This window comes from Nannospalax galili, unplaced genomic scaffold (assembly GCF_000622305.1).
Source record: "Nannospalax galili isolate Female #2095 unplaced genomic scaffold, S.galili_v1.0 scaffold805, whole genome shotgun sequence".
In the NCBI taxonomy this organism is placed as follows: Eukaryota; Metazoa; Chordata; class Mammalia; order Rodentia; family Spalacidae; genus Nannospalax; species Nannospalax galili.
The window spans coordinates 318,215-333,844 of NW_008353486.1; positions in this window are offsets into that span (position 1 = coordinate 318,215).

Sequence of the window (15,630 nt, forward strand, 5' to 3'; positions counted from 1 at the left end):
TGGAGTTTTACTCAGCAGTAAAGAAAGATGAAATCATGAAATTTGCAGGTAAATGGATGGAACGAGAAACTGTTATACTAAGTGAAGTAACACAGACTCAGAAAAAGAATAGACATATGTTCTCCCTCATATGTGGATCCTAGAACCAGACTCTGATAAATAAGTATGCAACCAGACGGAACTACGGAACTACAGGAACCAGGATAATGGAAAAGAAACAGGGAGGTAAAGGAAAAGAAAACCTGAAAGAGAAGAACAGTAGTAAACAGTCCTTAATAAGGGAGATATGCATAAAAATTGGGTTAGTTTAAGGGAGGGGTGGAAGAGTATACAAGGAACCTAGGGGATAAATGGAAAGAAGGAGCTCAAGAGAGGTATGCCCATAGGAGAAGGGTATTAGTAAGGGAGAAAGGGGGGAAATGGGGGCATGTTAAGTGGGAAAACCATGATGGAGGGGTGAGACAATGTGAGAGATAAACAATGCCTAGCTAGTTTTAAAAACCAGAGGGAATCATATGGAACAACCTATTGACAAATTATACATAGCGGATCAAGAAATAAACGTCTAGGTAAGGTTTATCTGAGAACAGCTGGTCTTTGCCGAAGATTTATCTACATGACACACAGTAATTAAAAGTACCAGACTAGTGGAACTAACCTTGGATGTTTAACACACCTACTTTGAGGCCTATAATAATTTGGTCAGTGGGATATAAAGGACAGTTTTTGCTCCTTGCCCTCCTATGTCGACTAGTTCCAGGGCACTATGAACATTTCTCAAAATGTCCTGTAATTGTGGTGGGTCACCTGTCCTCTTGATCAAGAAGGCCGAGGGGACCCCATGAGATGGACTTGAACCAGTGTCCAGTCTACAAAGAGGAGGGTCAACATAGAGGAATCATTTCCTCCGTGCTTCTAAGCGAAGCCAGCCATAGTTGAGCGGGGCCTTTGACTTATCTTCACATAGGTGGAACTGGTAAAAGAAAGGAGCCAGGGGCTCCTCCCAAGTCCATATGACCCCCTGAGGAACAGATCCTCAAATGACCTTAAGAGTAAAAATAAATTGGGTTATCTGGGCCAACTGTATGGCCTTAAACACCCAAAAGGAAAGTATAACCAAAGATTAAAGGGGTCAATATAATTTTTAAGAGTCCATATGTATAGCTAAAGGCTACATAACAAGCAACAATGCTAGGTAGGAGACACCTTCTTTTGAGTTGTTGGCCAGGGTGGCCAAAGGGACTCCCAGATAGTAACCCAGCATAGAACTGGGAAAATGAACAGCAGACCCCAATCTTATGTAAAGGATATTGGCAACTGATTGCTGCTAGATGAGCGGCTGACCTTCCTAAAACAAAGACCTCTAGATAGGCTGACTAGATTCACTGGATGGACAAGTAGTGGGGAATGGCTGGGGTGCCAACAACACAGCAGACGGTAGCAGGGATATCAGAGTATAAGGGCTCTAGTAGGGGGAGGGAGGCTATGGGAGCGTGCCATCTGGGAAGTGGGTGTATAATTGAATAAGATGGTTTGGGATGTTCTGTGTGATATAAACACACACACACACACACAAAGCAACAAATTAAAAAAAATATTATATTTGAGGAGGAAGTATGGAAATTTACGTCATGTTAATCAGTAGAGGTGATAAACATTACCATTGAAACCTACCCGGTGACTTTATAGACATACACAGGCACCAAGGATCCAAGGGCAACCAATTGTGATTAGTAATAATCAGATACATACAGATTAGAGATGCATGCACCAACATCTCAGTGTTAGTAGCAAAAACAATGAGTGTTTCTGCAAGGAACAATATATTCTAAAATGAAATGGAGATCCTTTTTAAAGGTTAAAAACTCATTCAATTTTATGTCTTGCAGGGCTTATACTGAGTTCAATATTGTAGAACTATTAATTCAACTGTGAAGCTAGAAACTTGCACCCACTTGTGAAAGTGATGTACTCTTGCTCTGGAGTGTGTTACTGAATATGTTAAAGCTGTAGTGAAATGCTTTTTCTAATCGTGTAGTTATTATAAATTAAAAAAATAAAATAAAATTACTGTAAGCTAGAAGTAGATAAGCTTCGTACTGGAATGTTGAAGTTAAGTCTCTTCAAATATGAGACTATACAGGGTTTTCTGGTGAGAGACTTTCACAGCCTGAGTGCCTTACTGAAGGCTCTTGAGGGTTAAGGGGTGGTAGCTCTTTAATGAGTAACCCTTTTCTGCTTCTTATTTTGACAAACCAGAAAAATTTAAATATTCTAAAGAGAATTTGCTAGCCTTTTTTGATTATTTATTCTGTGCACTTTTCTGAAGTTCCTTGTTTATTTTTGTTTTGTTGTAAAAGCAAAGCCATTCAAAAAGTCTGAGGTAAAAAGGACACAGCGTTGATTTCTTAAAAGGCATTCCATTCCATTTAATTGCTGGTAGTCTTATAGAAACAGCTTCTGGAACCTGCTGTTTTGTTGACTTTTCTCTGCATGTTTGCTTCTTTTCAACCATTATAAAGTGAATTTCTTACTTATACATTCATTTGCACATGACCCTGTAGTTGACCATCCTAGTGATAGCCTGGAAGGTGACTACAATCTACAGGACTCTGGCTTTTGTATCCACAATTATGCATCCCTGTTCTAATTCCGAATCTGCAGGAGGCAGTTTCTAATTGTCTCAGTGGGCTGTGTTCTGGGTGTGGGATGCATGTGAAGGAAGAGTTGGTCAAATAGCACAAAAGTCTCCAGGGTTATGAGCTGGGCAGGCTCTCAGAATAGAAACTGGTACCTGTACACATCATGAATTTTATTTTATGTGTATATTGTGAATAAGTACAAAACAAAGCCAAGAATTGTTTTAGTCTGACAGTATTTCCCACTGTGCTTGTGAATTGTGTAAGCCCATCTTTCCCCTTTAGTACTGACAACATGCTGACTTTAGAACCTTTTTTGTAAGGTTTCTTTTTTTTACGCAAAATCTAATCATATGGTGACTTCAACTTCAGTTTTACTCCTTAAAATTAAAAAAGTATTGTATTTCACATTTTAAGATAAGTTCATTCATGCTCGGACCTATTAAAATCTAGTACCTAAGGAACATCACTTTTGTTTTATGTACATTTTAGCATTAGTTCCTGTGCATTTTAAAAATCTGATATCCTCCTGGTGTGCTGCGTAAATACAATATGATAAACTGAAGGATTAAGCGTCACTGTTTTGTGTTAGATTAATCCCTTACATATAGACCATCACTTGACCTGACAGAAATAGGGCTGCAATTCAGGGGAAAAAAACCTCAGTGGGTAAGTAGCAACTTCATTATTTTATGTTGAATGAATGTTATACCTCTTCAGAGGTGCTCCTACAATTCTCCAAATTAAATTTAAACTTCATAAACACATTTGCTTAGATCCATAAAAAGGGATCTCAGTTTATATGGCAACTGGACATTTCTGTGTTCTTTCTCACTTTGAGTAATTACAATCGTTAGTAAGGATAATTTTTAAATTTTATTTTATTTTATGTGTATGAGTGTATTGCCTGCATGTGTGCAAGAGCACCCGTGTCATGCAATGCCCACAGTGGTCAGAAGAGGGTGTTGGATCCCCTGGGACTAGAGTTACAGACAGTTGTTAGTCGCCATGTGGGTCCTGTAAAACTAACCTGGTTCCTCTGCAAGAGCAGTCAGTGCTCTTAACTGCTGAACCATTTCTCCAGTCCCCGATTTTTTATTTTCATAGGAAGTTTTCACATTATTTAAAACTTTAATTTTCTTATCACACAAATTAAAGATTTTCTGTTTAAACAAAATTGTGAAAATAGAGCATTGCTGCACTTGCTTGTATGTTCCAACAAACTAGGTAAAATTATGCAGAGAGATGAATGTTAAAATGGATCAGGGAAAATGACGACAGGTGCTATTAGGATTAATGCGGATTTGTGTTTTATTTTCCTAACAGGAGGTTGTATGGAAGAATTTAAATGTATCATTTTAAGTAAATTATTTAGTGATTGAGCAGAAATATTGATTTTAAATTGCTTTACTTTTTTTTTTTTTTTTTGGTCTTTTTGAGACAGGGTCTAGCCCCAGCTGTCCTGAAACTCACTATGTAGACCAGGCTGGCCTTGAACTCACAGAGATCTGCCTGCTTCTGCCTCTGAGTGCTGGGATTAAAGGTGTGCACCATCACGCCCAACAAATTGATTTACTTTTTAAAAAAATGTTGTTGTTGCTTATTTGTTTGGGGGGACAGGATCTCTCTCTCTGTCTCTCTGTCTCTCTGTCTCGTGTGCACGTGCACCTATGCTGGTCTAGAACTCACTGTATATAACACTGGTTTGCCCTGTACTTAAAGCAATCTGGCTTCAGCTTTCTGAGTACTGGAATTATAGGCATAAACCACCACACCTGGTTTAAAAGTTGTTTTTTTCATATTTGGGACAAGATCTCACTATGTATCCCAGACTGGCCTTGAACTCAAAATCTTCCAGCATCATGTGCTAGGATTACTGGTCTGTACCACTCACTATGCCAAGTAGAAATAAAATTCTCAATAAACTTACATGATAATGAAAAATATGTATGTGGGGGATGGAAGGATAGCTCAGTGCTTAAGAGCACATACTGATCTTGTAGGGGACCCAAGTTGGGTTCCCAGCATTCAGGTCAGGTGGCTTACAACCACTTGCAACTCCAGCTTCAGGGATCTGACACCTCTGGCCTCCACCAGCATCTGCACTCACATGCACAAGCACACATGTATATACATAATTAAAAATAATAAAAATAAATGTAGATTTATTTATGTGTAATTGAAGCTAGAGTAAATGAGAAACCAAAAGAGAGTTTAGAAGTGGAAGACAGTTACCATATTGGCAGCGTAAATCTAAAGTCTGGACTTTTAAAATTATATTTTTGTCTCCATGTCTTTTTTAAAGATAAGACGTCTTTCTTAGAGCACTTTTAGGTCAACAGCAAAATTGAGAGAATGGTACAGAGATGTTCACATCTCCCACCAGCATGGTATATTTGTTACAGTTGATGGTCCAACATTGATATGTTACCACCCAAATCTGTTTCCTAGGGTTCACTCAGTGTTTTGGCAGTGTCCAGAGACAGCTCTCTTTTTTATGTTAGACTATCATATAGAATAGTCTCACAGCCCTAGGACTCTTCTGTGCCCCGCCTGTTCACTTCTCCTCTCTTCATAATCCCTATCACCTCCTGACCTTTTTATTTTGTTTTACCCTTTCCAGAATTTCATATATTTAGGATCATGCCAGTTAGTTTTGTTGCTAACTTGATATACTTGGGAAGAGGGAACCTCAGTTGAGGAATTGTGTTGATCAGGTTACCTGCAGGCATGTCTATGGGGCATTTCTTGATTGCTAATTGATGTGGGAGGACCCAGCCCACTGTGGAGAGTGCCATACCAGGGCAGGTGGGTCTGGGTTGTATGAGAAAGTAGATATGTTCAAGTGAGAGAACTGGTAAGCAGCATTCCTCCTCGACAATTTCTGCTTCAGTTTCTGCTCCAGGCCCTGTCTCAAGTTCTCAAGTTCCTGCCCTGACTTCCATCAGTGATGGTCTGTTACCTAGAAGTATATGCTGAAATAAACCCTTTCCTCCCCAAGTTGCTTTTGGTCAGTAGAAACCAAGCTTGAACAGAAATTGGTACCTGGAAAGTAGGGTGTTCCTGTGGCAGACCTGATGATGTTTTTTGGGGCAGGATTATGGATGTGGGAAAGCCACTGAATGCTCAGAGCTTTAATGAGCTGTTTTGTGGGAATTTGGAAGGTAAGAATGGTAAGAGAAATGCAGACAATGAAAGCCTGGCTTTTGATGTTTCAATGGGAAGCAAAGGTTCTATTAAGGCTGTGTGATACCTTTGTATCAAGAATCTGTGATTGACTGGGATGATGGATGCTGTTAATCATTAAGGCAAAATCTTATGGGACGTTGTCGCCAGAGTTCCCTTGAGGTCTCTTGCGAGATCAAACAATATAACATATTTTTGTATGTATTATGGTTTATGCCCTTGGGTAGGGAGGGGGTAAATGGGGGGACTTACAAGGAAATGTACACTGGCACCCAGCTCTGCACAGCTGAGCCCACTGTTCCAGATCACTTCCTGCCCTCACACAGTCTCCATTAACTTTTGCCCATGCATCTTGGGCCCAGTCTCACCCTAGGTAGGTAAATGCCCCTCTTGCATCCACTGAAATGCTGGGGTCATTTTTTTCTACACATGGGTGCCCCATGTTCCTGGTGGCTCCTGGCTTCTGTCCCAAGATGTCGCAGAAAACCCCTCCCCAGTCAATTCTCTGCATCAGGCCCCACTGCTTAGAGGAAACAGGCAGTTTGGGAGATGGAAGTATTTCCTAAGGGTCAGCACACAGAAGCTTTGGTCCAGGGGTGTCAAGGCTGCATCTCAAACTGACAGCTGAACCTGGGAATATGTAGGGTTTTCCCATGTGATAATTGTTTTGGTGTCATTAAAACTGCAGGTTTGAAGGGTCAGGAAGGGAAGCTGAGACTTGGCACTGTGTGTCAGGGTTGGAGTCCCTGAAGCGTGGGTGGGAGAAGCCATTGGTGAGGGTACAGTCTCAGTTGCAGTAGAGACTTCAGGATATGGGAGATGCCAGGACTGTGGGATATCTACCAAAGACACTATCAGGTGTGGAGTGGAGGCAGCCTGAGCCTATGAGGCCACAGGAAGCTTGCTCATGTGAACTTGTGGCAGTGATGGTGTTGAGCACAAGGCTCATGCCAACTCAATCAGACAAGGGCCCAGAGTGGAGCAGGGAAATGGGCGATGGGCTGGCTCTAGTCTGGGAGCTGTTGGAGACTGGTTACTGCTGGGTGAGCCTGGAGAGCAGACCTTTCTTAAGATCTCTAGATAGGCTAGACTCCAATGGATAAACTTGCACCGAAGGACATCTGGGTACAAATGCTTGACCAGATGGGACTTACCATCTATGGCAGGATACATGAGGTCTGGTGGGGAGGGTTGGGAGGGTATGGCTGGGGGAGGGGGTATAAATTTGATTAAGAACTATTGTATTAAATGTACAAAAGCACAATAAAAATATTTTAAAAATATTTATGCTTATTTTTGTTTATGTGTATGCCTGAGTATATGCCATGTGAGTGAGTGTACGTGCCCATGGAAACCAGAAGAGGGTGTCAGACACCCTGGAACTTAAGTTACAGCAGTTGTGAGCTGTCCAGTGTGCATGCTGGGAACTAAATTCAGGTCCTCTGGAAGAGCTGCAAAGAGTTCTTAACCACTGAGCCATCTCTCCAGCCCCAGTTTCCAACTGTATTTTTGAGAACTTTTGCATCTATACTCATCAGGGAGTTGCTCTATGATTATTTTTGTTGCTGTTATTATGCCTTTATCTAGTATTATTGTCAATGTAATACTGACTTCGAAAAGGTATTTGGGATTGGTGAGATGCCTCAGCAGGTAAAGGTTTCTGTTACTAAGCCAGACAACCTGAGTTTGATTTCCTGGGATTCACATGGTGGAGAGAACTGACTCATGGAAGTTATCCTCTGACCTCCACACTGCAGTGCATCCACCACCCCCATCCCCCACCCCCGCAAATGTAATTTTTTAAAAGTTTTGTAGCATTTCTTCCCTTTCTGTTTTGTGAAGCAGTTTGAGAAGCATTTGGTGTTAGTTCTTTGAAGATCTGGTAAAATTCAGCAATGACTATCTGAGCCTGGACCTTTGGTTAGTTGGGAGATTTGTGGAATTGTATGAGAAGCTATGGTGTTGTCTTATATGAAGTTCTGGAAAAATTCACCTGTGAATTGATTTGGACCTGCACTTTTTTATTTAGGAAATTTTTAATTACTCTTTAAATCTCACTTCTTGTTATAGATCTGTTTTCTTTGTTTATTTTACTTGGTTTAGTTTGGATAGGACATATGCATCTAGAAACTAATCCATTTATTTTGGATTTTTTCAATTTAATTTAGTATGTTTCTAAGGTAAGACCAGATGATAGGGTCTGTTATAATGGTTCTTTTTTCATCTCTAGTTTTAATTTAATTGGGTCTTCTCTTTCTTTTCATTAGTTTGGCTAAGGGTTTGTCTGTCAATCCTGTTTATCTTTTCAAAGAATCAACTCTTTTTTTTTCATGGATTCTTTGTATTATTTGTTTCCATTTCATTAGTTTCTACCCTGATCTTAATTTCTTTCAGGTACTGAGTTGGGGTTTGGCTTGGTTTCTTTTCCAGAGACTCAAGGTGTATCATTAAGTTATTTATTTGCAATTTCTCTGATTTCTTAACAAAAACGTTATAGTTATCAGCTCCCTCTTCGGACTGGTTTTTCCAGTTGGACTCCCTCACTGGGAGGTGAGCATTCCCAAATTGGAGCTCATCACTTTGAAAGAACTCTTTCTGTTGTGCTCTGCAGTTTCATACTTTGCTACTGAAACTAGTATTTTTCCATAATCACTCACCTCTTAGGATAGCTATAATACAACTAGTCCCAGATTATTCCCCAGAGATTCTAACAGTCTGTGGGTGGGTGTTGCCCACCATCTTCTGGAATCTTGGCTTGTGTTTTCAGTGCCTTTTATAGTGTCTATTTCAGAGCATAAAGATTTAGTTTTAATCAAATCCAGGTTGTCAGTTCTTTCATGCATTATGTCTTTGGTGTCACATCTAAAACATGATTAACAGACACAAGGCCATTTGGGTTTTATTATCTTTTAAGAATTTTATTCTCTCTCTCTCTCTCTCTCTCTCTCTCTCTCTCTCTCTGTGCAGGTGAGCACATGTGTGTGTGTGGGTCTGTCTGGAGAACAGCTGCCTTCTTCAGTTGCTCTTCACCTTTTTTCTTGAGACAGGTACATAGGATGACTAGCAAGGCTGGCCAGAGAGCCTCCGGGATTACAGGTGCAAGCCATTATGTCTAGCTTTTATGTGGGTGCTGGGGATCTAATCTAGGTCCTCATGCTTACACAGTAAGCACTCTGCCAAGTAAATCATCTCCCCAGCCTCTGTTTGGGAAATTTCATGATTTTATATTTTATAGTTAAGGTTTTTGAAGGTTGCAATGTCTGTGTCTAGGTTCATTGTGTTTTTGATGTGGATGTCCATTTGTTCTGAAACGGTTTTTAAAATATATTTTATTATTTTCATTCTTTATGCATATGAATGTATTGCCTGTATATATCCCATGTTGTGCAATGCTGCTGAGGTCAGAAGAGGGTGTCAGATCCCCTGGAACTGGAGTTACGGATGGTTGTTAGCCACCTTGTGGGTGCTGGGAATCTAACACACATCTGCAAGAGCAGTCAGTGCTCTTAACTGCTGAGCCATCTCTCCAACCCCTGAAAAGATTTTTTGAAATGACTTTTTTGCTCATTGTATTACCTTTGAGCCTGTCAAAGAAATATTGACTATGTATAAAATTAGTCAATTTCTGTTCCTTTGATTTATTTGTTTATTCTTTTACCAGCACTAGAATGTTTTCATTATTTTAGCTGTATAAGTTTTGAATTTGAGTAGTGGTAGTCCTCTGTTTTCTCCAGTATTGTGTTGACTGTCCTGTTCTTTTGCCTCTCCATAAAAACAGAATTAGTTTGTTGCTAAGACAATTGTGAGATTTGGATTGAAATTAAAGAAATGAATCTATAGATCAAGTTGGGAAGAATGGATATCTTGAGAGTAGTGGGTCTTTCTAATCTTAAACATGCAATATTTTTATACTTATTTGGTCCTTTTATCAGGATCTTACAATTTACTCATTATGTATTTTTTTTTTTTTTAAGACAGGGCTTCCCTGTAGCCCCAGCTGGCCTGGAACTCACTATGTAGACCAGGCTGACCTTGATGTCACAGAGATCCACCAGGCTTTGCCTCCCGAGTGCTGGTGTGTGCCACCAAGCACAGCTTCATTACATGTCTCCTCTACATTTTTGTTAGACTTGTACTCATTTTATTTTTGAGAAGGCTGGTGTAAATATATTGTGTTTATATGTGTCCCTGTGTGTATTGTTTATGTCGAGGACTGAGCAAGGTCTCGTGCATGCTGAACCAGATCCCTAACATTAAGTATTGTTGCATATTACAGGTATTTTCTTGTTAATTCTTTCTTGAATTCTTCCATGAGTTAAAAAAGCAAACTGATAATTATATAACTAGGGGTCTAATTTTAAACTGTACAAGAATAGTGTTAGCAAAATCTTTTTTGTTTTATTGGAGTTATTTCAGGAGAAAGTAGATCTCGATAGATTTCAGAGCCTTCATCATCATCATGATCATCATTACAATTATATAAATTTAAATAGTGGTAAATTGAACATAACAAAATTTGCCGTCTTGAGCCATTTTATGTGTATGGTTCAGTAGGTTAAATATATTCACATTGTTATGAAATCACCCTCTAGACTGTTTTTATGTTGCAATACCAAAACACTATATTCACTTAACAAATAACTGCTGATTTTCCTGTCCCTTCAACCCTGGTAACCCTGGGAACCTACTTTCCATTTCTATGATTTCGCCTATTCTTGATACCTCATGTTAGTGGGATTATATACTTGTCTTTTTGTGAGTGGTATATTTTCCTTAGCACAACGTCTTCAACGTCCATCCATCTGTGTTGTAGCATATGTCAGAACTGCCTTCCCCTTTTGAAGCTGAACATCCCAGTGTGTATACGTATACACCACACTTTGTTTTTCTGTTCATCTGTTGGTGGACATTTGGGTATTTCTACCTTTGGGCTATTATGAATAATAGTGCTGTTGACATGGAAATTTAGATACCTGCTTGTGTTCTTGGAGTTCTTTTGGGCGTGTGTCAAAAGAGGTAATGCTGGATCATATGGTAGTTCTATTTTGAAACTACCATACTGTTTTCAATAGTGGCTGTGCCATTTTACAGTCCCAGGAATAGTGTACAATGGTTCCAATTTATCTTGCCAATACTTGTTCTTTTCTTTGTAAGTGGAATTTTACTCAGCTGTAAAGAAAATAGATGAATCTTTCAAGTATTATATTAAGTGAGGTGACCCAGAACTGGAAAGATAAAAAACATTTGCTGTTATAGGTGGCTCTTTTTTTAAAAAAAATTTATTATTTTTATTTTATGTGTGTGAGTGTATTGCCTGCATGTATGTAAGTACACCCATGTCATACAATGCCCACGGAGGTCAGAAGAGGGCATCAGATCCCTTGGAACTAGAGTAACAGATGGTTGTTAGCCACCACGTGGGTGTTTGGAATTGAACCTGGGTCCTCTGCAAGAGCAGTCAGTGCTCTTAACTGCTGAGCCATATCCCCCAGCCCTATAAGTGGCTTTTTCTTTCTTGGTCTTTTTGAGACAGGGTCTCCCTGTAGCCCCAGCTGTCCTGGAACTCACTATGAAGACCAGGCTGGCCTTGAACTCACAGAGATCCTCTTGCCTCTGCCTCCCGAGTGCTGGGATTAAAGGCGTGCACCACCACGCCTGGCAATAAGTGGCTTCTTTTAATGTTTGTGTTACTGGGGGTTGGGGGTTGCTGTCTGGACTGGGTGTTTCTAGGTTCTTAGTGTCTTATTCAAGGATTTGGAAAAGATGCACACACAGAAGTAAAGTGTACAAGTTTTATTAAGAAGAGCAAAAGTGTACATTTGTATATACTTCCAAGAGAGGCAGCAGGCCACCTGAGTGAGGGGGCACCCCTGTGCCAAGGTTACTATGCGGACTTCTTTTATGTGGTCTTAGGGGAAGGAGGGGCTGGTTGTTAAGAGGCATAATTTGGGTGGTTTTCTGTTTGACAGGTTTGAGTTTATATAAGCCTATTTCTACTGTACATGTCTTTCCCATGATGTATCTGATTTTAATTACATGCATGTCTAATTATGTATAGGCATAAAATGGTGGCTAGGGACGTTTTCCCTAAAAATTAACTCAGAGGATACAGTTTACCCTATTACTCATACTCTCAAAACCAGTCGGGCCAGACTGGCTCCTCATTCTCATACTCAGGTACTTCTGGGAATGTATTTCAATAGATGCTGTCTGTGTAAGAGGAGTCACTGATATGCCAGGGGTGGAGGGACTTATTCCATTGTTCTGAGTAGGGTGTACAGGGAGCTCAATGCAGGTGAGAGGGGTATGCTGTGTACATTACGCTAAGCTAAATGTCATAGACTGCATTGTTGGATGTGGGGTGTGTATCCCAAACCAAGTGGAATTCCATGCTTGTCCATCTCATTTATATGTATGTAACCAAGAGGGTATGAGAGTACTTGAAACTAGACAGGAGGCCATGGGAGGGGAACAAGAGCTGTTCAGGAAGTGGGTAAGAAAAGGATAACACGTGACACAAAAGGGCCAAGGTGCTGGGAGAGCAGAAGAGTGAGGGAGAACGGTGACAGAGAAACAACAAAAATTTTGTTAGAAAAATACCATAATAGAAACTAGTATTTATATGCTACTCATAAAAAAGTAATAGTTGTTGCGATGAACACCTATAGTGGTGTTACTGTGTTTTTGTCATTTCTCTAAAGATTAATGATGTTGCGTGTCATTTCATGTGTCTGTTGACCATTTATATACCGTCTTAGGGAAAATGTCTATCCAAGTTCTTTGCTCATTTTTAATTGTTTACCTGTGTTTTTTGTACCTAAGTGTTTTTTCTTTCTTTTTTTGGGGGACATGTAGTCCTGGTTGGCCTGGAACTCACTATGTAGACCAGTCTGGCCTCTAACTCACTGAGATCTACCTGCCTCAGCCTCCCAAGTACTGAGATTAAAAGCATACAGCACCACACTTGGTGTGTATTTCTTAAGTTGAATTTAGGGTTCTTTATGTACTCTGGATATTATCCTCATATCAGATATGATCTTCAAACATTTGCCCCTAGTCTGTGGGTTGTATTTTCACTCCAGTGATAGTGACCTGTATGCAGTTTTTAATGTGAGTCTTATATCTACTTTTAGTTCTGTTGCCTGCATTATGTCATATACAAAGATCCTTCCCAATTGCAATTTAAATGACATTGCTCTGATGCTTTCTTCTAAGACATTTTTAATATACAATTTTAGGTCCTATATTTGGGTCCATGATTGATTTGAGTCAGTCCAGCTTCATTCTTCTGCTTATACACATCCCATTTGTTGAAAAGACTGTCCTTTCTGCATTCAATGGTCTTGGCACTTTGTTGGAAATCATTTCATTTGTATTTATTTATGACAGTCTATTTCCTGGTTGTCCTTTACATTGGCTTATACATTTGTTTTTACATACATATCTATGAAAATTTTAGTGTGGAGTAAAATCTCAGTTTCAAGTTGTCTTATTTAGCCTTACTAATGTAGGAATGGCAAATCCCTCAATCCTCTTAGGGTTCTGGCTAGATCCACAAATTAAGCTGATGTAAGTGCGCCAACAGAAGTATTAAATTTATTTAATCCAAGTTTCCCGTTACACGGGTACCCTCATAAAGAAAATCAGTTAGTTAGTTGCTTTGATATTGAATTGGCCATCATTAAGTTGAGGAAATGTGATAGGCAATAGGTCTCAGCGTGGGGTAGTGAGCTGAGTTAACGAGAAGATGGTAGGTATGACATTGGTGAGGTACAACTGTGAGGTAGGATAAGCTGAGGGGCAAAGACGCATTCTGAACATGCGTGACATTAACCTATGGGCTGGGGTCCTGGACAGAGTTAGAGGCAGTAAAAAGAAAAGTCAGTGAGGGCCCCTGTCCTCCTTCATCTGCTCTCAAATCTCCCCTCAAACTGTTTCAGGTATTTTGGTCACCACAAGAGACTAACTAATACAATAAGGGTTAACATAACTAGGTTTGTCTGTACAGATGTCCTTGATGATAATACTTTGCATCTTTTACACGAGAATTTTATCTCTTGTTTTAAAGATGTATCATGAGGGGCTGGAGAGATGGCTCAGCTGTTAAGAACACTGGCTGTTCTTGAAGACCTGGGTTCGAATCCCAGCACCCACATGGCAGCTAATAACTGTCCATAACTCTAGTCCCAGGGAATCCGACAGCCTCTTCTGACCACTGCGGGCATTGCATGGCATGGGTGCACTTACCTACATGCAGGCAAGACATGCATACACATAGAATAAAAATAATAAAAGTAAAAAAGAAGCTTTAAAAAAAAAAAAAGATGTATCAAGGGCCGGCCATGGTGGTGCATGCCTTTAATCCCAGCACTTGGGAGGCAGAGGCAGGCACATCTCTGTGAGTTCAAAAAGACCAAAAAAAAAAAAAAAAAAAAAAAAAGATGTATCATGAAAACCATACTGATCATTTTGTAGTTCCTGTTTTTCAAGTGCCCTTAGTCAATATGCCAGACTGGTATAATTTTGACTCCTTTACTAACATTTAAAAACTCAGTAAAAGAAAGTATATCATTTTGGTTATTTGTCCTTTTAATAAACGAAAATATTAGAAATTTGGTATATCAAATACAGTTTATTCTACTAATAGGGCACTACTTAACAAATGGAAATTATTGTGAAATTATTTCAGATATGAGAATTTTAGAGTAGGTAAAAATGAGACACTCGGGAGGAGACTTCCATTTGCTTTCTTTTCTTATAAAAACATAGGCCAAAGGTTTAAGTGTTGAATTGAGTTTACTGGAAAAGATTGCTGACTTTATATTAAATCTTGGTTTCTTTACATAATCAGGTTTTTGTTCCCTTTGGATGATACACAAGAATTGCTCTTTGCAACCAGATTATCATTAGTTCGTCCTCTTGGCTTATACAGTTGTGCAAAGCTAAAGTTGCCTGAGATTGGTCATATGCCTCCGTGCTGGCTGCTTAGCTGTAGACACTGCTACTCAAAATGCAGTCAGACCACTACCCTCAGCCTGGCAGAGAGTCTAGTAATAAGGCACTGCATCTTAACTCATGGGAATTTGGTTGTGTTTAGTTTTCACTTAGGTGATTGGTAAAATTTGTCATTGTTAATAGTTATCATGATTGTAAAAGCAGACATGTACCCATAACCATTCTTAATGTCTCATTTAAATGTTTACATTTTAGCACAGTGTGTGAACCTCCTGACATAGAATCTAAAAGCAGGACTGAACTTCCTGCCAGCCTCTCACAAGGCTGCAGGAGATAGTGGCCAAGTAAACCAAAGGGTATAGTAGTAGCTCAGGAAACATGGCCTAAATGTGTATGAATGACTTTACTAGAATAGCTAGAGGAAATGATGGCATTTTGACAAAATTGTATCTTATAATACAATTCCTTTTCTTTAAAAATTAGCTAACTTTTGATTATCTGTGAGAAAATGGATAGGAATAGTGAGATTGTAACTCAACCCGTCTTTAGTGTGGCTCATGTATTATAAATTACCAAAACTTTCTCAGCCCAGTAAACAAACTGAAAATTTGACTCTTATCTTGTTTCTGTCATCTTCTGGTGGAGGCAAAGATGAGCAAAACACAAGATTCAGCTTTACATTTTAATTTAATTTGTGTACTTTATCGAGAAGATGTTATTACAGACATCTACAATTATAAAGATTATCTGCTAATGAATGGGTGTCAAGAATGAGGAAGAGTCAGATTTTGCCCTGCTTTCAGGCTAACACATTTTAGAATGGTAGTTTCATGGATACTGGTAGCGGCTT